General features: G+C 40.9%; 1 protein-coding gene across 5 annotated transcripts in view; it reads right to left on the bottom strand.

Moving 5' to 3' along the window:
* GALNT11 (polypeptide N-acetylgalactosaminyltransferase 11) overlaps positions 1-1,480 on the bottom strand; it is a 35,984-nt gene extending 34,504 nt beyond the window's left edge. For 2 of the 5 annotated variants that reach the window (XM_070767459.1, XM_070767453.1), the window contains exon 1: positions 1,396-1,480. The gene's annotated coding sequence lies outside the window, so the exon portion shown is untranslated. The other 3 variants (XM_070767457.1, XM_070767454.1, XM_070767452.1) reach the window with 3 other exon arrangements.
* Between the last annotated feature and the right edge of the window lie 22,632 nt (positions 1,481-24,112).

Here is a 24,112-nt window from a genome sequence, read left to right as displayed (position 1 = left end):
CACCACAAGATGAGGAACTGTATTAAGGGGTCACGGCATTAGAAAGGTTGAGAACCACGGATCTACAGTAGATCTTTATCTATGTGGTTGATCAAAATCAACTCCAATTTGATGGCAAACAATTAATCGATCAACAGTGGACTGCATGCTCCAAGATGATGGAAAGGACACAGGTACAGGATTAAATATCATAGGTGGAGCCAGGGTGGCACAGTGGTTAGAGTACAGCACTGCAGGCTACTTCAGCTAACTACTAGCTGTAGTTCAGCAGTTCAAATCGCACCACCGGCTCAAGGTTGGCTCAGCCTTCCATCTATCCAAAGTGGGTAAAATGAGGACCCAGATTGTTGAGGGCAATACGCTGATTCTGTAAAACCACTTAGAGAGGACTGTAAAAGCACTATGAAGCAGCATATAAGTCTAAATGCTATTGCTATCTCTCTCTCATCTTTCATTCTGTCTTTCTATCCATCCATCCATCTATCAGAGCCAGGATGGTTAAAGTACAACAATGCAGGTTACTTCAGCTAACTGCTAGCTGTAGTTCAGCAGTTCAAATCTCACCACCGGCTCCAGGTTGACTCAGCCTCCCATCCTTCTGAGGTGAGTAAAATGAGGACCCAGATTGTTGGGGGCAAGAGGCTGATTCTGTAAAACCACTTAGAGAGGACTGTAAAAACACTTATGTAGTGGTATTTAGGTCTAAATGTTATTGCTATTTATATATCACCAATCTTTCATTCTGTCTTTCTACTAGCTACGGTAGTTAACGTGCCTGCCTGCATGCATACACAACAAATAGACCAGGCTTTTAAGAGTGCAGCACCTCTTTGCTAAGTTTCTCAGCCCCCTCCTCCTCCTCTCTCCCCCCCCCCCCCACGACTCGGCACGCTCGTCCCCCACCCCCACCCCTTTGGGCTTACCAGACCCGGGCGGGCTGCTGATCCATGAGCCCAGAAGCCATTCGCCTCCGAGACAATGCCCCCCCGGGACCCTGTGCCACTCGCGGGTGGACGTCAGGCAGCTCAGCTGCTCACCTGGGGCGAGGGCGGGAGGCTCCGCGCCTTCCCTCCCTCCCTCCCTCCCTCCCTCCCTCGGAGGCGGGACGGAGGCGGCGTGGCAAGGAGGAGAGGAAGCCGTCGGGGCGTGCCCTTCGCCGCCGGCCCCAACAGCTCCTCCGAAGCCAACCCTACTGTTGGGCCAAGTGACCCGCGGGGGCTGTTTCGCCCTCCTGCCAGTAAGGGGCGCTGCAGGGATTATCTCTTCCTCCCCCTCGCGCTCAGGCCCTAACTGGATTCAGTAGCCCTCGCCGCTGGTGTTCCCCTACGCCCGCAGCGACCTCCTCCTGATAGAACACCGTGGTTCCTCTTTCTCCGGCTCTTTCTCGGAACCCACCCTTGTGGCCGTGACGGTGCGGCCTCGGGAAGCATCCCGACCTTCCTCTCTCAAACGGCACCGCGACGACCGCTCGCTGATGCGCGCGGGGGTGGGGTGGGGGGCGAGGGGGTGGAGCGCGAGGCAAAGCAACCGGCAACCCAAGGGGCGTGGCTTGTAAGGGAGGCCTGAGGAATTCTGGGGGTTGAAGTTTTATCCATCAAGTTTGAGGTGGGTGGGTGGGTGAGGAAACTCAGGGTCAAAACTGACTCCACCTAAGCTAACCGGATCTGCCTGGTTAAATAATGGACCTGTGTGTGGTGGTGGGGGGGAAGAGGCTGAAAACAAAGACCTTAAAGTACAGTAGACATTATACACTGCTCAAAAAAATAAAGGGAACACTCAAATAACACATCCCAGATCTGAATGATTGATTAGGATTGATTTGTTCATCAAATGTATATGACCATCCATCTTATGGAAGTTGATTGAAAACAATGTACAACAGTCCAGGACAGGGGTCTCCAACCTTGGCAATTTTAAGGCTTGTGGACTTCAATTCCCAGAATTCCTCAGCTATCTGGCTGAGGAATTCTGGGAGTTGAAGTCCACAAGTCTTAAAGTTGCCAAGGTTGGAGGCCTCTGGTCCAACATATTGTTATCCTGAACAGGTCATTGGCCTACTTAGTATATATAGATGCAAGCATTGTGGCCTGTAATTAATGGATGGACATTTTGTCAATATGCAATATTAGGTTTTTTTCCATCTTACCTTTATATATATATAACTCAAAGCAATGAACATACTGTACCTAATTCTGCTTCCCATTTTCCCCACAGCAACGGCCCTCTGAGGTGGATTGGATTGAGAGTTCATTCATAACTGGAACATCTACATTTTACATTGGCATCCACACAAGAATACAATTGGGGGGGTGGGGTGTTCTCCAGGGGCGGATTGCTCCTACCGTCACTATTGGTGTGCTGCACATGCAGCTTCAGGTGTCTTGCATGTGCGACATGTGTGTCCCAGTGTGTTTTTGTCTCTGCGCATGCAGAGGAAGCAAAATCCTGCAAGGGGACGTGAGATTTTTGCAATTTTTTGTTTGCTTCCACGCATGCAAGACACTTGAAGCTGCATACGCAGATCAACTTTTACTACCGACTGTTCTGGTAGGAACCCACTCTTGGGTTTCTCAACTGGGAATCACACACCTTTATGAAATGCAATTCGAAATCCACCTTACACCAATAGTTTCAATTCAGGACAAGAAAAATTGTCCCTCAAACTTTGGCCTATAATTCACAACCACTTGCTCTGCCTTTTGTATTTTTAGCTAGTTTGTTTTCACTGTATTTTATTGTTGGTAGTAGTGGATCTTTCTTTAAAAAATGAAATTGCACTAAGATCAGAGATGGGTTTCTCTCAATTTGGATCGGTTTGCCCAAACAAGTAGCGTTACAGGATCGGTTCAGTCAGTATCAGTCTGTGAGTGCCACCATCTTTTACTTTGAATTTTTTTTGAATTTTTAAATTAATTTTTCTCTGTATTTTATTTTCTGTGCATGTGCAGAAGCCACATTTCTGGCACTGCACCTGTGGCACCATCTTGTTTTTGGCGCTGCGCATACTCATGAGGCGTCACCACACAGCACAGCGAGAGACGTCATGGAGCTTCCAAGATTCGCCCACGTTTCTTCAACACTCCGTGGCTTGCATTGGCTGCCGATCAGTTTCCGGTCACAATTCAAAGTGTTGGTCATGACCTTTAAAGCCCTACATGGCATTGGACCAGATTACCTCCGGAACTGCCTGCTACCGCACGAATCCCAGTGACCGATAAGGTCCCACAGAGTTGGCCTTCTCCAGGTCCCGTCGACTAAACAATGTTGTTTGGCATGCCCCAGGGGAACAGCCTTCTCTGTGGCGGCCCCGGCCCTCTGGAACCAACTTCCCCCCCCGGAGATTAGAACTGCCCCCACCCTCCCTGTCTTTCGTAAACTACTCAAGACTCACTTATGCTGCCAGGCATGGGGGAGTTAAGATATTCCTTCCCCCTAGGCCATTACAAGTTATGCATGGTGTGTATGTTTGCTTTTATAATAAGGGTTTTTAGTTGTTTTATTAATTGGATTGTTACATGCTGTTTTTATCATTGTTGTTAGCTGCCCTGAGTCTACGGAGAGGGGCGGCATACAAATCCAATAAATAAATAAATAAATAAACAAACAAATAAACAAATAAACAAATAAAGCGAACTGGCAGTGAGATAAATTAGAACCCACCCCTCACTAAGATGTGTTGCTAGAGCAAATGACTTCTTTGCTGTCAAAATACAAAATACAGATACAGTAATCCTTGACTTACAAAGCATTTATTCAGTGACCATTCAAAACTACAATGGCACTGAAAAAAGATTTATCATACTTATGACATGGTCACGTGATTAAAATTTGAGTGTTTAACAACTGACGTGTATTTATGACAGTAGCGTTGTTCCAAGATCGTAGGATCATCTTTTGCAACCTTCCTAGCCAGCTTCCAGCAAGCAATTCACTTAATGACCACAATTATTCACTTAACCACTGCAGTTATTCAGTTAACAAATCTAGCAATAAAAGTCATAATATGGGACAAAAAAGTGTTAAAAACTGCTTTGCTTAGCAGTGGAAATGTTGGCCTTAATTGTCATAAGTCAAGGACAACCTATACCTGTGATGGCAAACCTTTTTTCCCTCAAGAGCCAAAAGAACATGCATGCACACTATCGCACATGCGTGAGTGCCCACACCTGTAATTCAATGCCTGGGGAGAGCGAAAATAGCTTCTCACCCCCACCCCCAGAAGCCCTCTGCAGGCAGGAAATGGCCTGTTTCCCAACTTCTGGTGGGCTCAGAAGGCTCGTGTTTTGCCCTCCCTCATCTCCAAAGGCTTCCCTGGAGCCAAAGGGGGTAAAAACGCCTTTCCCCACCCCCCGGAGGCTCTCTGGAAGCCAAAACCACCCTCCCAGAGCCTTTGTGCGAGCCAAAAATCAGCTGGCCGGCACACATGCATGTTGGAGCTGAGCTAGACCAATGGCTCATATGCCAACACATATGGCTCCGTATTCTGCCTATGGCACCCGTGTCATAGGTTCGCCATTACTGACCTATACTTCTTATTGTTACCAGTAAAAAGCATGCAGGAAATGTGGCAGAGAATCTTTCGTGGAATAGGTGAGGGCGCACAAGCAAAATAATGGCCACACGTCATAATTGTAGCACCCCTCCAATATTGGAATTGGAGGGGGGGAGATGGCATTCCGGTAGCGAAAATGGAGCCGCATGTGCCGCTCCGGGTGATCGGTGGCGCAAATACATCGGAGCAAGATTTGGCTTCTGCGCATGCGTAGGAAGCAAAATTCTGCGGGAGGATGCGCAGGCAGGCCCACCGGTCACCCAGAGCTGCGTGCATATCAGCACTGGTGGTGGAGGTAAGTTACAACCCCTGCCTACTCCCCTCCCTTTTTACCTGCAGTGTACAAAGCTCATACTTTTAAAAAGGGTTGAATTTTGATTGTGCTATCACAGACATCATTGTGTCTTGAAAATTCTCTCCAAATATCTCTCCATTGCATCCACGTGTAAAGTTCTTTTGGATTAAAATACTGTATATCCTTGTTATTTTAAAAAAAAAGTCCCCCCCAAAAATGTCAAATATAGGACATCTTGTGATTGTTCCAGCATTGAAAATTGTTTTTAATCAGTTTTAATCAAATTTGGTCACATTTCCACATGTGTTAAATGAGATTGGCAAGAAACTTAATCTTGTTTAAAGGCCACCATTCCTCAGGGGGGAAAATGTGGTTTTTAATACTCTTGTTCTCAGTTCCAAAGCACATAAAATTCAAAATACAGTGGTACCTCTTCTTAAGAACTTAATTCGTTCTGTGACCAGGTTCTTAAGAAGAAAAGTTCTTAAGTAGAAGCAATTTTTCCCATAGGAATCAATGTAAAAGCAAATAATGCGTGCAAACCCATTAGGAAAGAAATAAAAGCTTGGAATTTGAGTAGGAGATGGAGGAGGAGGAGGACAAGAAAAGAGGGACTCTCAGGCGGCGAGGAGAAGCACGTGCCTTCCATATACTCGGCCTGAGGCTGCCTCCCATACACTGCACCCGAGTGAGAAACCCAAGCAGGTGAGAGGGGGGAACCTCCCGCTCCTTTGACGGAAAGGTGGCGGCTGCTGCTGCTACCTGCTGCCTCTTCCTTCCCAGGCTGAAGGGCTCCCCTCTCCTCTCGCTCGCTCGCTTTGTAGCCAGCGCCTTTCCTTCACTGTGGTGACTCCTCGGTTTGGCTGAAGCCAAGTTGATCTGGACAGGGCAAAGTGTCCCCTTTTGCCTTTCCGTGCCCAGACGCTCTGGGAAGCAACCTCACGCTGGATGTATGGGAGGCAGCACAAGGAAGTCACCACAGCGAAGTGGTTTATTCCCTCTCCAAGTGCCCAGAGAAAGGAAAACGCTGTGTTCGCTCTGGGCTGCCAAAGCCTCCTTAAGCGCCACCGAAAGGCTCCTCTGGCAGCCAAGAAAAGCCCATGATTGCCGGGATTAAAGGGGGAATGGCAGGAAACTGGCCAGGCCTTCTTGCCACTCTCAAATTTCCTGGGAAATGTTTCCAGGCTTGGGTTCTTAAGTAGAAACTGGTACTTAAGTAGAGGCAAAAGAATCTTGAACACTCAGTTCTTATCTGGAAAAGTTCTTAAGTAGAGGCGTTCTTAAGTAAAGGTACCCCTGTATAGTGAGATTTAATATAAATCAAATAATTTCTCAGCATCCAATGCTATCCTTCCCTCTATGATCACTCCCACTTAACCTTTAGCAGAGTTTCTAGGTAGGAAAACATTTCAAAGTATCCGTTGTTCCTTATCAATCTGGCAAATGTCATGAGAAATCTATGATAGTGAATGTTTATTTGCTAAAGCACAAATAGCATCTGATACTATAATTTGAAAAGAAAAAACAAACCTTGTTGCAACATATTATCCTTAATAGCAGCAGTATTTTCTCTGCTTGAACCTCTCCAAAAAAGGGAATTTAAGACCAGATCTTCATGGAGGCAATTATTTATTTATTTATTTATTGGATTTGTATGCCGCCCCTCTCCGGAGACAATTGCTGCATATCTGAAAGCAGAGCCAGGCCTGAAAAATATTGTTGTCAACTATAGGTAGCCCTTGACTTGATACCAATAATAAAGTAAATCATGATGTTGTAAAATGGATTTGTCATGTGACTGGCTCAGGTTTGCAGTAATTAAATGAATGTCACAGTTGTTAACTGTTATTCATTGTGGATACAGCTTAGTCAAAAATTGGAAGTAAATGTCAGATTTTAACAAAACTGTTATTGGATCTTATTCCTTTAAAATTAGGCATTTTACAGGCCCACCTGTCTATTTTAATGACTTACTTTCTTTTTCTTTTGTGTTTATTTAATTTAAAGCTAAACTTCCTTCCAATGAGATAATGAAGACTTCCTTATAGTTTAGTCTTAAGATACCCTTCTGAAATATGACAGATTGAAATTTGTCAATTTGTCCAAGGTAAGTTGTTGAATATGGATCGAAACTCAGCCAAATTGCAGGCAACCCCTTACTCTGCCCTCCCAAAAAAACAAGGACAAAAAATAGATTAATCTTCAGATTCTGCAAACAGGTAACATTTAAGTCTGGACAAAGCACTCAACAATAGAAAACAGTAGAATATGAGATGGAATTATCCTTTATTCTGCTTTTCAGATTACCATAATAAGTTCTGCTTATATAGTACACACACATGCATAGTATATACACAGAGTTTTGTTTTGACTCATTGACCAAACACAGTCATGTGACACATGAAAGCAAGATTATTTAAAAAATAACCATTAAACTCTGATATAGAAGACATTTTTTCATTTGATTTTTATTGCACCTTTATAAATACAGTACTGCTTATCCTTCCTCCTTTTCTCCCACAACAACAACCATGACTGTTCCAAACTCACCCAGGCAGCCTTCATGCATAAGGTGGAACTAGAACTCACAATCTCCTAGTTTCCAATACTTTCTTTAAATAAAGCCTATCACACATATTTCAGTCTTACTGAAAATAGGAGATAGTTTGAAATAATAAATAAATAGCAGCACGAGAAATGAAGTTAAGAGGAACCTGGATCTTTTTGTCGACACTGATAATGTTGGATTTTCTCAAATACACACATACAAACTAAATGTAAATCGCTCCAAACTTGGCTGCAGAAAATATAACTTCAGCAACAGAGTGATCATCCGAACGCCATCACTCTACTAAACAAATAATTTCCTCAACACTTTCAGACTTTTTACTAAATCTGCACTTCTATTCTACTAGTTTTCCTCATCATTCCTATCATGCTTTTCCTCCCACTTAGGACTGTACGACTATAACTTGTTGCTTGTATCCTAAGATTTTTATTAATATTGATTGTTTCTTCATTGCTTATTTGACCCCTATGAAAATCATTAAGTGTCGCACCACATGATTCTTGACAAATGTATCTTTTTCTTTTATGTACGCTGAGAGCATATGCACCAAGACAAATTCCTTGTGTGTCCAATCACACTTGGCCAATAAAATTTATTCTATTCTATTCTATCAGTGCCTGGAACTCACTACCTGATTCTGTTGTTTCTTCCCCTAAACCCAAGATCTTCAACCTTAAGTCTCCATCTAGTCTGCCCTTATACTATTTCCTGTATTTTATCTTAGGATGGATATATGTTTATCCCAGGCATGTTTAAATTCAGTTACTGTGGATTTATCAACCACGTCTGCTGGAAGTTTGTTCCAAGCATCTACTACTCTTTCAGTAAAATAATATTTTCTCACGTTACTTCTAATCTTTCCCCCGACTAACCTCAGATTGTGCCCCCCTGTGCTTGTGTTCACTTTCCTATTAAAAAAAACACATCACTCCTGAACCTTATTTAACCCTTTAACATATTTAAATGTTTCAATCATGTCCCCCCTTTCCTTCCTGTCCTCCAGACTATACAGATTGAGTTCATTTATTTATTTATTTATTTATTTATTTATTATTTGGATTTGTATGCCGCCCCTCTCCGAAGACTCGGGGCGGCTCACAACAAGTATAACAAATCATAAATAATCCGACTAAATTTAAAATATTTGAAAATTTAAAAACCCCCATATACTAACAGACACACACACAAGCATACCATGTATAAATTAAACATGCCCAGTTAATATAAACTATAATTCTATACTTGTTTGGCAAATATAATAAATAAAATAAACAAACGCTCTTATTTTTCTTTGGCCAGATGTAATTCTTCATACCTTCACTAGATGGATCTCCAAAACCATCTGATAGATGTGCTGTGCTCCACTGACAAAGTAGCAGGATTTTGAAGAATCAAAAATCAGAGAAAAGATTGAAGGAAACTAAATCAACAATCTTCAAAATATTGATAAATATTCAAAAAACAAGTCTGGAAACATCTGATCAGAAAGATTAAAGAAGGAAGTGAGAAATTTGGCCTCTTCCTGAACATCCAAAAGAACAAGTTCATGACTTTTGTGAGTAACAAAATGTCAACATAACAATTGTGGCGAAGAAATTGAATCGTACAAGAATTCAGTTTCCCAGGATCACAGATGGGTGAAAGCAGTCGATAATGTGCAGAAATAAAGCATCGAATTGCACTAGTAGCCTAGCAATGATGGGACTGCATCAAGCGTAGAAAAGCGAAATACAGTAGTCCATCACCTATCGCTGGTGTTACGTTCCAGACCTGGCAGCGATAGGTGAAATCCGCAATGGGGAATTTATCGACTGATAGTACTTATTTAAGTATTTATATTGTAATTGTTTGGTAAGTTTTCATTGTTTTAAGTGTTTATAAACCCTTCCCACACAGTATTTATTTTAGATACAGTATTTAAATACAGTATTTACAATTTTAGATTTTATTTTTTTTTAAAAAACCTGCCGATCGAGTTTGGCGGGCTGTTTAAATCTGCCGATCGGCTTCCTCAGAAACCCACGATAAAGTGAAGCCGCAGTAGGTGAAGCGCGGTATAGTGAGGGACTACTGTAATCAATCCAGAGGTGGGCTGCTGCCCGGACGGGGGAAACGCAGTGGGGTAGTGAAAATGGAACTCGACCCCAGAGCACCCAATTTGCACTGAAAGCTGAAAGAAAATACAGGGCATCCTGCATAAGCCACGTCCACAGTGCGGTAGTAAAAGTTTTGGTAGCCCTTCACTGCATCAATCCTGACAATTAAATTCGGATTAAGCTATCAGACCATGGAAAAAAAAACCCTAGACAGAAGAAAATCAACTTGTTTAATCTGTGGTGTTGGAGAAGGCTCCTGCACATCCTTTGGGTAGCAAAACTGATCAAGAATTAAGACTTGGAGTATCTAACGGTGGAATGTCCACGGTTATGGAAGGCAAGATTATAACATTCTGCCTTACTTATTTCATCCACATCATAAAATCAAACTCGTTGGAAAAGAGTTTGCTTAGAATGGTTAGTGGTAAAAGGAAATGTCACCAGAAAAACATAGTAGTTAGACAACATCAAAACCAGTACCAGTCAGAGCATTAAAACAACAGAAAGAAGCCATGTAAAATTTGAACCCGAGGAGATAAACTGGCGCATAGAATTGTTGATAATTGGACGTGGTTGAATATATAGGTTCCTCCTCCACCACCTCAAATAGAAGAAATAAGAATGTTAATTTACGTAACTCCATTAATACCCAGAGTTTCTCCATAGCTCTGTATAGGAAATTAACATCATCAATGTATTCAAAATAAAGTTTGATTTTCTTTTTTGCTTTATTATTTTTTTTAATTATTTTTTGTTCGTTTTTTTAAAAGAATTCCGTGATGTCAGCCAATAGGTAAAGTCACAAAATTTAAAATATAATGCTTTTCTGTTCCTCAGAATGGCTTGCTTACTTATTAAATATTTATCTGTCTGTCTTATTTACATCTATCTATCTATCTATCTATCTATCTATCTATCTATCTATCTATCTATCTATCTATCCATCTTTCTATTTAAATACCAGTCCCCGCCCATGTTTTCAGGCATGATTAGAATAAAAGAATAGAATTCTTTATTGGCCAAGTGTGATTGGACACACAAGGAATTTGCCTAAACCAATGAAAGAGCTATAACCGTGATGGTGAATCTATGGAGCCATATCTGCTGACACACGAGCCGTTGCCCTAGCACAGCTCCAGCAGGCATTTGCGCATCAGCCACCTCATTTGGAGGCTCTGGGAGGGCGTTTGCAGCCTATGGAGAGCCTCTGGGAAGGGATGGGTGTGTGTGTTTTATTTTATTTTATTTTATTTATTTTATTTGTCAAACATGTATAGGATAGTAGTTTGTATAAACATAACATAAGTAAAAGTAATGCTAAAATATGGCAATAGGATAGTAGGACAGGGACAGTAGGCACAATAGTGCCCTTATGCATGCCCCTTACAGGCCTCTTAGAAACGGGGAGAGGATGGCGAAAAATGGGCCTACTGGGCCCACCGGAAGTTGAAAAACACACTGTTTCCGGCCTCTGGAGGGCTTCTGGGGTGCAGGGGACCCATTTTCGCCCTCCCCTGGCACCAAGGGAGCATGGGCGAGCTTTCAGCACCCAAAAGAAAAAAGGTTTACCATCACTGGGCTGTAACATCCAATAAAAGACTGACGAGTCTACGGAGAGGGGCGGCATACAAATCTAATTAATAATAATAATAATAATAATAATAATAATAATAATAATAATAATAAAAGAGATTCACTGTATGTGAATTGGGTAATATGTCTATTAATAAATAGAATTAAATAAAACACCATAAAACACCATTACAAAAATCCACAAATTTCAACATGTAATATCAGGTTCCAACTAAAAAACCTGGCTACCATTATTTCTTATGATCCTTGAATCAATCTTTTCTGCCCTAATGACCAGCTGGATAAGCATGGACATGGTTGGCCTGGCCAGGGGTGTGTGACAGGCAGCACCTGGCCTCCTGCACTCACCTGGCAGCAAAAATGGGACATGGGAGGAAGCGCCCTAGCCCCACCTCCCCCATGCACTGTTTTGGGCCTAATAGGCCTTTTTGCAGCCTCCTGGGAACGAAAATGGGCCAATGCACCCTGTTTTGGAGGCGAAAATAGGCCAAAGGGAGGGGGAAATGCCACATCCCCCACACCCCATTTTGGGCCAGGTAGGCCTCTCTGCAGCCTCCTGGAAATGAAAACAGGCCATGCGGGGCGCACCACACACACACATGCTCATGTCTCGTTTTGGGCCTAGTAGGCCTCCCTGCACTTGCCTGGGAGCCAAAATGAGGTACAGGATGACTCCTGGAAAGGGAGGAGAGGGGCCAAACAGCAATTTAACTACCGGGTCACAGACGGGCAGCAGTCACTGCTTCCAGGTACGCAGTTTTAGTAGGAAAATCCCAGATACGTGCACAGCTGTTATACCTCTAGCTGCATAGCTGGAGGTATAAAAAGCAGGAAGAAGGAGATTATGATCCCGCTATATAGAGCGCTGGTGAAACCACATTTGGAATACTGTTTTCAGTTCTGGAGACCTCACCTACAAAAAGATATTGACAAAATTGAACGGGTCCAAAGACGGGCTACAAGAATGGTGGAAGGTCTTAAGCATAAAACGGACCAGGAAAGACTTCATGAACTCAATCTGTATAGTCTGGAGGACAGAAGGAAAAGGGGGGACATGATCGAAACATTTAAATATGTCAAAGGGTTAAATAAGGTCCAGGAGGGAAGTGTTTTTAATAGGAAAGTGAACACAAGAACAAGGGGACACAATCTGAAGTTAGTTGGGGGGAAAGGTCAGAAGCAACATGAGAAAATATTATTTTACTGAAAGAGTAGTAGATGCTTGGAACAAACTTCCAGCAGACTTGGTTGATAAATGCACAGTAACTGAATTTAAACATGCCTGGGATAAACATAGATCCATCCTAAGATAAAATACAGAAAATAGTATAAGGGCAGACTAGATGGACCATGAGGTCTTTTTCTGCCATCAGTCTTCTATGTTTCTATGCTGTGCACTCCCAAGAGGCTTGCTGTGATTTGGCTTGCTGTGCATGCGCAGAAGCAAAATGTCGCACCAACAGGTGCATGCGCAACCAATGAGGGCCTCCGAGAGAGCTCAGGTAACAGGTAAGAAGAGCAGCCCTTCACCATACCGCCTGAACCAGCACAAACCGGCTAAATCCCACTCCTGCACATGGCCCATAACATTTTCTTGTCAACGTTTTCAGAAGTGATTGCCAGCATCTTCTTTCTTGGGCTGAGAATTCACAGCCTCATCCAGCTGGCTTCCTGATTAAGGGAGGCCTGGAGTCCAAATTTTCCTGTTCCTAGCCGAATGTTTGTAAACCCTGCAACACTCACACTTTCCTGACATCATCGCTAAGATTAAAAACCCTACCTAAACAAAATAATCTTTGCCTCCTTATGAAAAGCAGCCAGGTGTACTTCTGGGAGCCAGGTGCTTCAAAGCACAAGACTCACCAGGGAGACGGTTCACCAGCTAGTCTACGGTACAAACTCTCAAGGGAGACATTTCCTAACACACCTTTTCTCTCAGTGAGTGTTCTGGGAAAGCCATGTGGAGGAGGTCACCAGCAGGGTTACTCCAGAGACACATCATGTTAGGTTTTAGAAAATAAAACAAACAAAGGCACGTTTGAGGAAAATTTGTGGAAAAGGCTTAGAGGAGGAAAACAGAAACCATGTGGTAGTGGAGTACAGGACTTAGCAACCATTTGAAGTTCCATTAGATTCTAGCCCCCGGCCAATGAATGAAATGTATGTTTGTTTGTTTGAATGGGAAAGATTGATTTTTAAGAAATTGGGGTTTAGATTAGCTAGTTTAAAATTTAATTGGATTTAGGATGTTTTCTATTGTTTTTATATTATTATTATTATTATTATTATTATTTTTATTTTTATTTTTATTTTTATTATTATTTAGATTTTATATGTTGTAAGCTGCCCCGAGTCCTCGGAGAGGGGCGGCATATAAATCCAATAAAACAAACAAATAAACCCAATTCCCACAGTACTACTCTATTTGTGGCAGGCCAAAGTCTCTAACTCAAACGATGGCTTCAGCCTGATTCATCCTGTAGCCATGTGAGATTTATAACAATTTCCCACAAAACTGCTCCCATAACAAATAATTAGTTTGCTTAACAGCTGTCATATTCACTTAACGACCAAGGGTTCACTTAACAACCATGGGTCTGTTTAACAATCACAGTGATTTGCTTAACTGTTGCAGAACAGTTGTAAAATCAGGTTGGTCATGAGAGCATAGACTGCTCTATGGCCATCATGACTTGTCGCGATGATTGGTTGCGTCATCTGCACTTCCACAACTGCCTGGTTTGGTTCTGCAACCCAACAAAACCAACATAGACTTTAGAGGATCAGAACTCAGGAAAAAAAAACAATTGCTGCCAACCTGCCTTCGATTGAGGACCTGTATACTGCACAGCCAAAAGAGGGCTGTGAAAATATTGTTGACATCCTGGACATGAACTGTTTCAACTCCTACCCTCAAAAAATCACTGCAGAGCACTGCACACCAAGACAACTAGACACAAGAACAGTTTTTTCCCGAACACCATCACTCTACTAAACAAATATTTCCCTCAACACTGTCAAACTATTTACTAAGTCTACACTACTATCACTACTAGTTTTTTCTCATTATCTCTATCACCCATCTCCTCCCACTTATGATTGTATGATTGTAACTTGTTGCTTGTATCCTTAAGATTTTTATTAATACTGATTGTTTCCTCATTATGACAATCATTAAATGTTATAGCTCATGATTCTTGACAAATGTGTCTTTTCTTTTATGTACACTGAGAGCATATGCACCAAGACAAATTCCTTGTGTGTCCAATCACACTTGGCCAATATTCTATTCTATTCTATTCTATTCTATTCTGATCAATGGTGGGTTCTACTTACCTTCTCCTCTGGTTCAAATTGAGACAGAAGTGCACATTTTGCGCATGTGTGTCACTTCCCAAGATTCCTAAGAGGTCAGTAAGGGGCGAGTACAAGTGCACTAGAGCAGTGTTTCCCAACCTTGGCAACTTGAAGATTTTGGACTTCAACTGCTGGCTGGGGAATTCTGGGAGTTGAAGTCCAGATATCTTCAAGTTACCAAGGTTGGGAAACACTGCACTAGAGTGCCTTCCGTCCCCTGCCCTATTGCTCTCCTATATCTCGTATACCTTTCTTCTATTCCTATATCTCTTCTTCTATTCTTTCATTGATATGTTCTATTCCTATACCTTCTCTTCTATTCTTTCTTAGATATATTTTACTATGAGTATCTCCTCTATAACCTTCATCATGTATTTTACTATGTGTAGATAGATATATACCCACTAAAATCCTCATTGTGTATTAGACAAAATAAATAAATAAATAAATAAATGCGCAGTACTATTACAAAAAGTTTCTGCGCATGTACAGAAGCAAAAAGCATGATGCTGCTGAGAGAACTGGCTCAGGGGTGTAACAGGCCTGGGTCACTGCTGGTCCCAGTGACCCAGGCTGCCAAGTTACTATAGAACTGGTCCGAACTACCTCTGAGGCAGATGCTATTTAAACCACAACTAGAGATAGTTTAGAAAGAGAATTGCCGTACAGGTGCATTCCATTCTGATAGCATTCTGCATTCTAATTTTGAAATGGATCTTTAAGTTTCCAGAATTTGGTGATCAGAATATATTTATAACAATTCTGACCAAATAATTATTAATGGTTTTTCTGAGTGGAGGCAAGGATTAAAATATCGGTCGAGGAAATGAGAGACCCAGGATTTTTTTAAAAAAATAAACCCTTCCTGTTTCTTTTTGAAAAATCCAGCCTATTACTTTATAAAGTTGTTGCACTGTGCAGAAAATGGCTATTTGTATTGTGAGCATCTGGAAGAAATACAAATTGTAAGTATAAAAAAATGAATGAATCACTTAACAATACTACTTATACTGAAAGCCTGAATTTCCCACCTGATGCATAGCAACTCCAAATAGCACCCACTTGATTGAGCTTCATTGTAATTCTAACCTAATAGACAAAAGATGAAACTGGAAAACCTTTGATTACTGCAACATTTATTCTGGAGAAATTTCTGTGGAAAATAACAGTTGATTCTGCTTGCAACAGAGAGGGAGAAGTCACTTTAAAAAAAAAAAAGCATGCTTGGCAAATCTCTTAGATACAGTACTTCACAAAAGTATAATAAAAATTACAATAATAAAATCCCTGTCTTCATTTTTTTCCCCATGCCTATTTCATAGTATGAAGAGAAATTTTAGAGGAATCCTCCATAGTTTTTTACCCACATTCTCAAATCATTTTTCTTGCATTTGGACTGGAAAAAGAAGTTTCAAAACAAGCAAACCAATTAAGAATCTCTAGACAGATCTTTGGCTCAGGAATCACCAGTTTCTCGTCACTGCTTCAGAATGTCCAAATAGGGCAGGTACCTCCAAAATTGGCAACCTTAAGATTGTGGATTTCAACTCTTAGAATTCCTCAGACAATTTGGGAGCTGAAGTCCACAAGTCTTAAAGTCACCAAGTTTGGAAGCTCCTGAACTGGGGGGGGGGGGGGGATCTCTCCCTCTTCAAACAACATTAAGCTACAAGAACCATAGAGATGAATGGTGAACCCTCCACAAATTCCTAAAGGAATTTCCCCCTAAAGATTATACTTATTATTGTTGAAAAATTGGGTGCATTTCAAGCAGTGATGGGCTACCAAATTTTTACTACCACACTGTGGGCATGGCTTATGCATTTTGTTTCAACATCTTTCAGTGCAAATTAGGTGCTCTGGAAGGGGAGCTCCAAATTTTGCTACCCGAACGGCTTTCCTGACGTTTCCCATAGAAGCCCATCACTGATTTCAAGGCACATACAACAACTGGGAATAATAACCGCCCCCCCCCATCTGTGTTACATGCAAATTATTTTCAGGGTATTACTTGACGAAATGTATTCCATGCTGCTAGCAAATATGGCTCACTCTCTATTCTGCTCTCTGTTATTGGTCTGCTCTGCTGAAATGAAACTAACTACTGCTTATGTTTACTTGAAGAAATAAGCTGCTTGTGGTATTGTAAATACACACACACACATACATACACAGTGAAGGGCTACCAAAATTTTTACTACCACACTGTGGCCGTGGCTTGTGCAGGACACCCTGCCTTTTCTTTCAACATCTTTCAGTGCAAATTGGGTGCTCTGGGGTGGAGCTCCATTTTTGCTACCCCACTACGTTCCCCCCTGTCCAGGCAATAGCCCACCCCTGTACATACGTATATATAATGTTTACAAAGGAGTTAATGGATCCAACTAAGTCAGTCATCTGTGTGTGCCTCAGGAAATTGATTTTTATGCAACGAAGTCTGATATGTCTACTAGTTATTGATTCAAAATCATCCAGCAGGCTTCAGGCTTAAGATAAGACTAGAATTCACAGTCTCCTGGTGATTGTCCATAAATTCCCCAGTCAGTTTTTTATGTATAAAGTAAAACTACAACTAAATTAAATGGCTGCTTTAATGTTTAAAATGTTTAAACCATAATTTTTTCCCCTGATACTTTATTTACCAGTTCCTCATCCAACTTTCTGACAGTTTATCAGATTGAACCTGTTTGACCTATATTAACTTGTATATTCAGTGAGCCGTGTTTTTCCTATCCTGCCTAACTTCATTGTAAACTTTTAGGCTTATGTATAACAATACAGTATTTTACCTCCCTCTCCTTCAAGTCCTTTTTCCAAGAATTTCCCCTTGCATTGGGAGTAGGTCAGGGGAATTACCAACTCCATCAATTGCTCGGTGATTTAATGGTTCACTTTAATATTTAGCAAGGTTTACATGATAATAGGGAGTGTTCTGGGAGTTTCTTTTATAGAAAAAGTGTGAGAGAATAGATCAAATATTATGATAGCACAAGCTAGTCAATTATTAGCTTTTCTGCAATTTCAGGTCAGACTCTACCTTACAAAGATGGCCATTAATATATGATTAAGTGGCAAAGTAATGAGAAAGAATGTTAAATGCAGATCGAAGGTACGGTGCTAAATCAGATATATATTTGTATCTGCAATCAGGTGACGCTTTTGTCCTCAGCATTCATCTTATTTTTTTTTTTTTACCTACTGATACAAGGTATTCAAATACTGATTAAGATTGCTTCATGCTATGTATTCCATGACATTGGGGATTACAACTCTTCTTCTACTTCTTGATAATCAAAAGACCAATTCTTTGCCTTCCGTAGATTTAAGAAGTTTGTTTTATAATGTTTGTTCACATTGCAAAGGGGAAATATCCCAAGATAAAAAACAAAACCTTTTTTCCTTAACCCAGACATGCTATAATGTACATAAATTAAAATTGTTCATGACTGGATCTTTAAGACCCATCAAATAACCGTGGTACTTCGATCCTTGGGTTGTTTTACCATAGTTCTGGAATTGAAAAATATAGGTTGTATATTTTGTTATTCTTTTTAGCTCTTAAGAAATATAGTGCTAATTTTAGGAGAGCATGAAAAACACCGATATGGAAAACCGCAAATTGAATATTATATTATTTATTTATAAAATATAATAAGGAAAGAAAGAGAGAGCAAGGTATATCTCTAATGCTTTTCTCTTTTTTTGTTTTTTGTTCTTTTTATTTTATGTTTATGTATTTAATAATAATAATAATAATAATAATAATAATAATAATAATAATAATAATAATATATTACATTTGTATGCCACCCCTCTCCGAAGACTCGGGGTAGCTCACAACAACATAAACAGTGTACAAATCCGATTTTTAAAAATACAATTTAAAACCCTTATAATAAAATAATCACACATTCCAATCAAACCATACACCAACCTTGGCAATTGGGGTGTATGTTAATTTCCCCATGCCTGGTGGAAATTTGTATTCCTTTTTCGTACTGTGCATTCTTTAATAATTTTTTTTAAAAAAAGAATTAAGAAGTTGTTCTAACTGAGCTGTTTATTCCCTCCATGTCTCTGCTCATGTCAATAATTCCTTTTAGCACCACTGCTGAACGTGCTGGTATCACTGCCAATCCTTAGCCCAATCTTTCTTTTCTTGAAACTATCAGGTTGCTACCGCTACGGTTGAAAACGCCACACTGATAGCAAAAGTTGCACTGCGTGTGCAGCTCCTGTTGCCCTTGTGTGCATGCACGCATCCTGGTGTGTTTTTGCTTCTGGGCATGCGCAGGAACCAAAATCTTGTGCGAGAGAGATTTCAGCGATTTTTTGTTTCTGCGCATGCGCGGAAGCAAAAAAAAATTGCCGGAATCTTGCATATGCACACATCCCTTCACACAATTTTGCTTCCTGTGCATGTGCAAAAGCAGAAACACTCTGGGATGTGCACAGGCGCATGCGGTAGAATTGGTGCTGCGCACACAGCGCATCGGTAGCAGCGAAAACAGGAATCTACCCCTGCCGTGGCGGCTGTTTCAGCTTGCCTCGTTCCTAAAGAACAAAAAATAATCTTCCTCTGAGTCTTGAATGATTCTCGAATTAAGGACAACCTACAAAAGAAAGCACAAAGAGACCCAAAGCTATGTGTAAAATGCTCCTGGCAAATGGACCAAACCAGCAAATTCTGTGAATGGAGTTTCTTGTTTTGCTGGTAAACAAGACCGAATTGACTAGAATACAGATGGCAAAAGAAATTCCAAATCTTTTAGGTTCTTCTTTGGAGAAACCCTCGTCTGGATATCTAAGCAGGATTAAGGCTGGGAAATGTTTATTTGTGTGTTGGTTTATTATACACCTTTATTATTATTATTATTATTATTATTATTATTATTATTATTATTATTATTATTATTTAGACTCGGGGCAGCTCACAACAATATAAACAATATAAGTACAAATCTAATAATTAAAACTATGACTAAAATCCCATCATCTTAAAAAACAATCACTATATCACAATCATATCCAGACATAACTTTTTAATTGTCAGAAATGGGGGCATGTACTAGTTGCCCCATGCCTGGCGACATAGATGGGTTTTAAGGCTCTTGCAAAAGGCGAGGAGGGAGCTGATTCCAGAGGGCCGGGGCCACCACAGAGAAGGCTCTTCGCCTAGGCCCCGCCAGACGACATTGTTTGGTCGACAGGGCCTGGAGAAGGCAAACTCTGTGGGACCTAATCGTCCACTTGGATTTATCAAGACATAATAAAAAGCAGAAAAATATCATAAGCTCAGAGTTCCATTTGACAAAATTTAGTCCACAAGTTAACAGGAAACCTGGTAAACAGGGGAGGGTTCAGTGGAGGGCTGCACCTGGTTTGCGGCCACATGGCACTGTGGTTGCAAAAACTGCAATGCGCATGCGGCTGTGCATCCCAAAGGTGTGCACACACGCCCCATACGAGATTTGGCTTCTGCGCATGTGCCGCAAGCAAAATCTCACCTGAGGATGATCATGCGAGCGAGATTTCACCTATTTTTGGCATTTTTGAATCTGCGCATGCGCAGAAGCAAAGAAATAGCCAAAAATAGGCAAAACCTTTCATGCGGGGGCATCCTTGCACAAAATTTCTCAGAGAGCGCATTGGTAGTGCCAAAGACGAGCACTGAGTGGGTTCTCCTTACCTTCCGCACCGGTTTGCATCACAACTGAAGGGCACATTTTGCACACGTGCGCAGGCTCTGCTCGCGCACACACACGCACCTCCTCGTGCAATTTTGCTTCCGCGCATGCTCAGTAGCAGCAAGTCAGCCTGAAACACAGATGATCAGATGATCAGCTGGGCTTTGGAAGAAGGAATAAAGGTCAGAATAAATCCGGCTGCGGGATGGTGGGCTCTCTTTCAAGCAGCAGAACAGGAAAAACCTTCAAAATAGTAAAAAATTCAATTTTTTTTTAAAAAAAAATGGTGGCACCCATGAACTGGCACTGGCCGATCTAATTCAGTGATGTCACCAGCGAGTCACTGCGATAGCCTCCTATAACACTCTGCCAGGGAAAACAGAGTTTAGGAGAGCCACACAAAGCCCACTACAGCTCCATTTCCATTGGCAGAGGCACAGCAGGCCAATCCTTCACTGTTTCCAAGGCAACCCCACAGGCCACAGCTGTGAGCCCGATCCAGGCCCCAGGCCTTAATTTGACACCCCTGCTTTGGGTGGTCTTAAACAGGTACCCTGTTCCATCACTAGACTTTTTAAAAAAATTACTTACTTACTTACTTACTTACTTACTTACTTACTTACTTACTTACTTACTTACTTACTTACTTATTTATACAAGTACTGGACTGTAGTTTGCATAAGCATAACATAAGTAGTAAATAATGATAAAAGAAGACAATAGAACAGTAGGACAGGGATAGTAGGCCCAAACTTAGAAAAGGGGAGAGGTCAACTGTAGACAATCTGAGTTAAAGATTTTGGGGTTGGGGGAAGAAACCACAGAGTCAGGTAGTGCATTCCAGGTGTTGATCACGCTATTGCTGAAGTCATATTTTCTTCAATCTGGTTTGGAGCTGTTTATATTAAGTTTGAATCTATTACGTGCTCATATGTTGTTTCAGTTGAAGGTGAAGTAGTCACTAACAGGAAGGACATTTTGGCATGTGATTTTATGAACTACTGTTAGATCAGATTGGAGGCAACGTAATTATAAATTGTCTAATTGCAGTATTTCAAGTCTGATGGAATAAGGTATTTTGTTGCGAGAGGAAGAGCGAAGGACTCTTCTTGTGAAATATTTCTGGACTTCTCGGTTGTATTTATGTCTGATATGCAGTGTAGGTTCCATACAGGTGAGCTATATTCTAGAATTGATCTGACAAAAGTTTTGTATGCACTTATTGATCTGTGGATTCGAATATTGACTGACTGACTGATTGATTCATTGATTGATTGATTGTTCTTGTATGCTGCTCAACTCCCAAAGGACTCTGGGCGGCTTCCAATGAATAAAAATGATTTATAAAAACAACATTAAAACATTGATAAAAACCCAGCCAACATACATGCTCTCACTCACTCACTCACTAAATCTAGGATCCCATTCACACAATGGTTTCAGTCCTGCCCAAAGAGCCAGGGCCTCACGGCTTTATGGAAGGCCGGTAAGGTGGGAACAGTGTGAATCTCTGGAGGCAGTTGGTTCCATAGAATCGGAGCCCCTACAGAGAAGGCCCTTCTCCACAAGGCCACCAGGCAGAATAGCGAATGCCTGGGCGAAAGCAGGTTGTTTTCACGTTCATTTTACGTGAACCTTCATATTACGAATGTACAGTGGTACCTCTACTTAAGAACTTAATTCGTTCCTTGACCAGATTCTTAAGTAGAAAGGTTTGTAAGTAGAAGCAATTTTTCCCATAGGAATCAACGTAAAAGCAAATAATGCATGCAAACCCATTAGGAAAGAAATATAAGTTCAGAATTTGGGTGGGAGGAGGAGGAAGAATAGGAGGAGGACAGTCGCTGCCGAAGGAAGAAGGTGAGGTGAGAGGAATCAAAAAAATGCAAAACTTTAAGGCTTAAAAAAAAAAAAAGAGGGACTCTGAGGCGGCGAGGAGGAGCACGTGCCTCCCATACACACAGCGCGAGGCTGCCTCCCATACACTGTGCCAGAGAGAGAAACCCAGGGGGAATGGCAAGAAACTGGCCGGGCCTTCCTGCTGCTCTCAAATTTCCTGGGAAATTTTTCCGGGCTTGGGTTCTTAAGTAGAAAATGGTTCTTAAGAAGAGGCAACAAAATCTTGAACACCCAGTTCTTATCTAGAAAAGTTCTTAAGCAGAGGCGTTCTTAAGTAGAGGTACCACTGTAATTAGAAGGCTCCATCACATTCGTAACTCAAGGACTCGCTGCATTTATTTGGTGGGCTTTTATTTATCCTTTTACTTTTTGTACACTGACTTTTAAAAAGTCCTTAAAAACAAATGGGAGATGAATGGAGCAAGCCCTGCCAGTCTTTTAACAAACAAACAAACAAAAGATATTCAGAAACAGCTTATATATTTCCAGAGACTAAAGAAACTGCTTCTGTTGTTAGCATCTCAAGTTACCAGTATCAGTGAAGCTGTTTGAATTCTCCAGAGATTTCTTTTATTGATTCAATAGAGCAGGATGGAAATAAGCTTAGAGATGTCAGTGGCTCCTAAAACATCAGATGGATGGATAAAACACCAGTGTTTGCTTTGTACCGTTTACGACTTTGATCTGGGATCACAAACCTTTAACTCTAAATACGGCCAGAATGCTTTTCGCATGCCGATTTTTAACAAGCGCTGCTTTTTCATTTCATGGAGATTGTTCAAACTCAGCAGCCAGGGTTGTTTGTGAGCTTTCACCCTGTTAAAATGCTCCCAAATCTCTTCTAATCTTTGTTAATGCTTCAGCTACGTCTCTCCCTTTAAGGCAAGGCTAAAGGTACATCTGAAAATATCTGATACGTTTCTGATAAGAAATTACTTTATCAAAAGTAACAATGCTTTTGCTTTTAGGCTATAAGCTTAATGACCCATTTATATGTTACTATGGCACTGAAATTTCACTGTAGCATCTGAAACTTTTGTGTAGTATTTTAATAGGCATAATAATTTTTGCTTTATTAAAAAAAAACCTCTCTGAAATAAACACTAATTTCATCACAATCTTCAGCTACTGATGAAATTATGTTTCGTCTCAGACTGGAATTTAGCTTTGGGGTTAAAAGTTATTGATTCAAAATAGTAAGGGACGTTATCTAATTAGGATCTAATTAGGACCCATCTAACTCTATTGGGGAAAAAAATATCTTGCCAATTATTTTGTGCTCCGTATTATTTTTATTTTAGATGTAATTGGTAGGATAATAATGGCCTTGCTATTTTTTGTTCGGTTTCATGAATTCAAATCAGTAGTAAAGAGATGTTGTTTACTCCTTTCACAATTCCAATGAAGCTTTGCCTTGCAGTGTCGTCTGTCTAGATAGATAATTTCTGTTACAAAGCACTTCTACTTCTTTGATGATTAAAGTCAGCCCCTGGGTATTAAAAATTTCATTTATTGATTGACTGGTATGATTCATTGAGACTTCAAGGTAGCTAACAGAATTTAAAGCAAGGGTAGAATAAAATATAAATAATAAATGGACTAAGATATCAAAAATCATCCAAATTTTTCAAATAGGGGTGAAACTGGTGTAGCTTGTTGATTTCCTAAACTAGTGGTTAAGGCTCCAGGCTAGAAAGCAGGAGATGGTGAGGACTAGTTCCGCCTTAGGCATGAAAGCTGGTTAGATGTCTTTGGGCCAGTCATGCTCTCTCAACAGAACCCACCTTACAGGGTTGTCGAGGGGAAAATAGGCAGGGAAAGGAGTATTGTGTATGTTCACCTCATTGAGATGTTGCCAGATATTTCTTTACTCCTGGCTATACTATTTGAATTGGTCTAAGACCGTGATGTCGAACCTATGGCACAGGTGCCATAGGTGGCACGCAGAGCCATATCTGCTGGCACGCAAGCCGTTTATTTGTTTGTTTGTTTGTTTGTTTGTTTGTTTGTTTGTTTGTTTGTTTGTTCGTTCGTTCGTTCGTTCATTCATTCATTCATTCATTC

Source organism: Erythrolamprus reginae, chromosome Z (genome assembly GCF_031021105.1).
Source record: "Erythrolamprus reginae isolate rEryReg1 chromosome Z, rEryReg1.hap1, whole genome shotgun sequence".
NCBI classification, from domain to species: domain Eukaryota; kingdom Metazoa; phylum Chordata; class Lepidosauria; order Squamata; family Dipsadidae; genus Erythrolamprus; species Erythrolamprus reginae.
The sequence above is the reverse complement of the archived record's forward strand: the minus strand, read 5'-3'. Positions and strand labels throughout refer to the sequence as shown.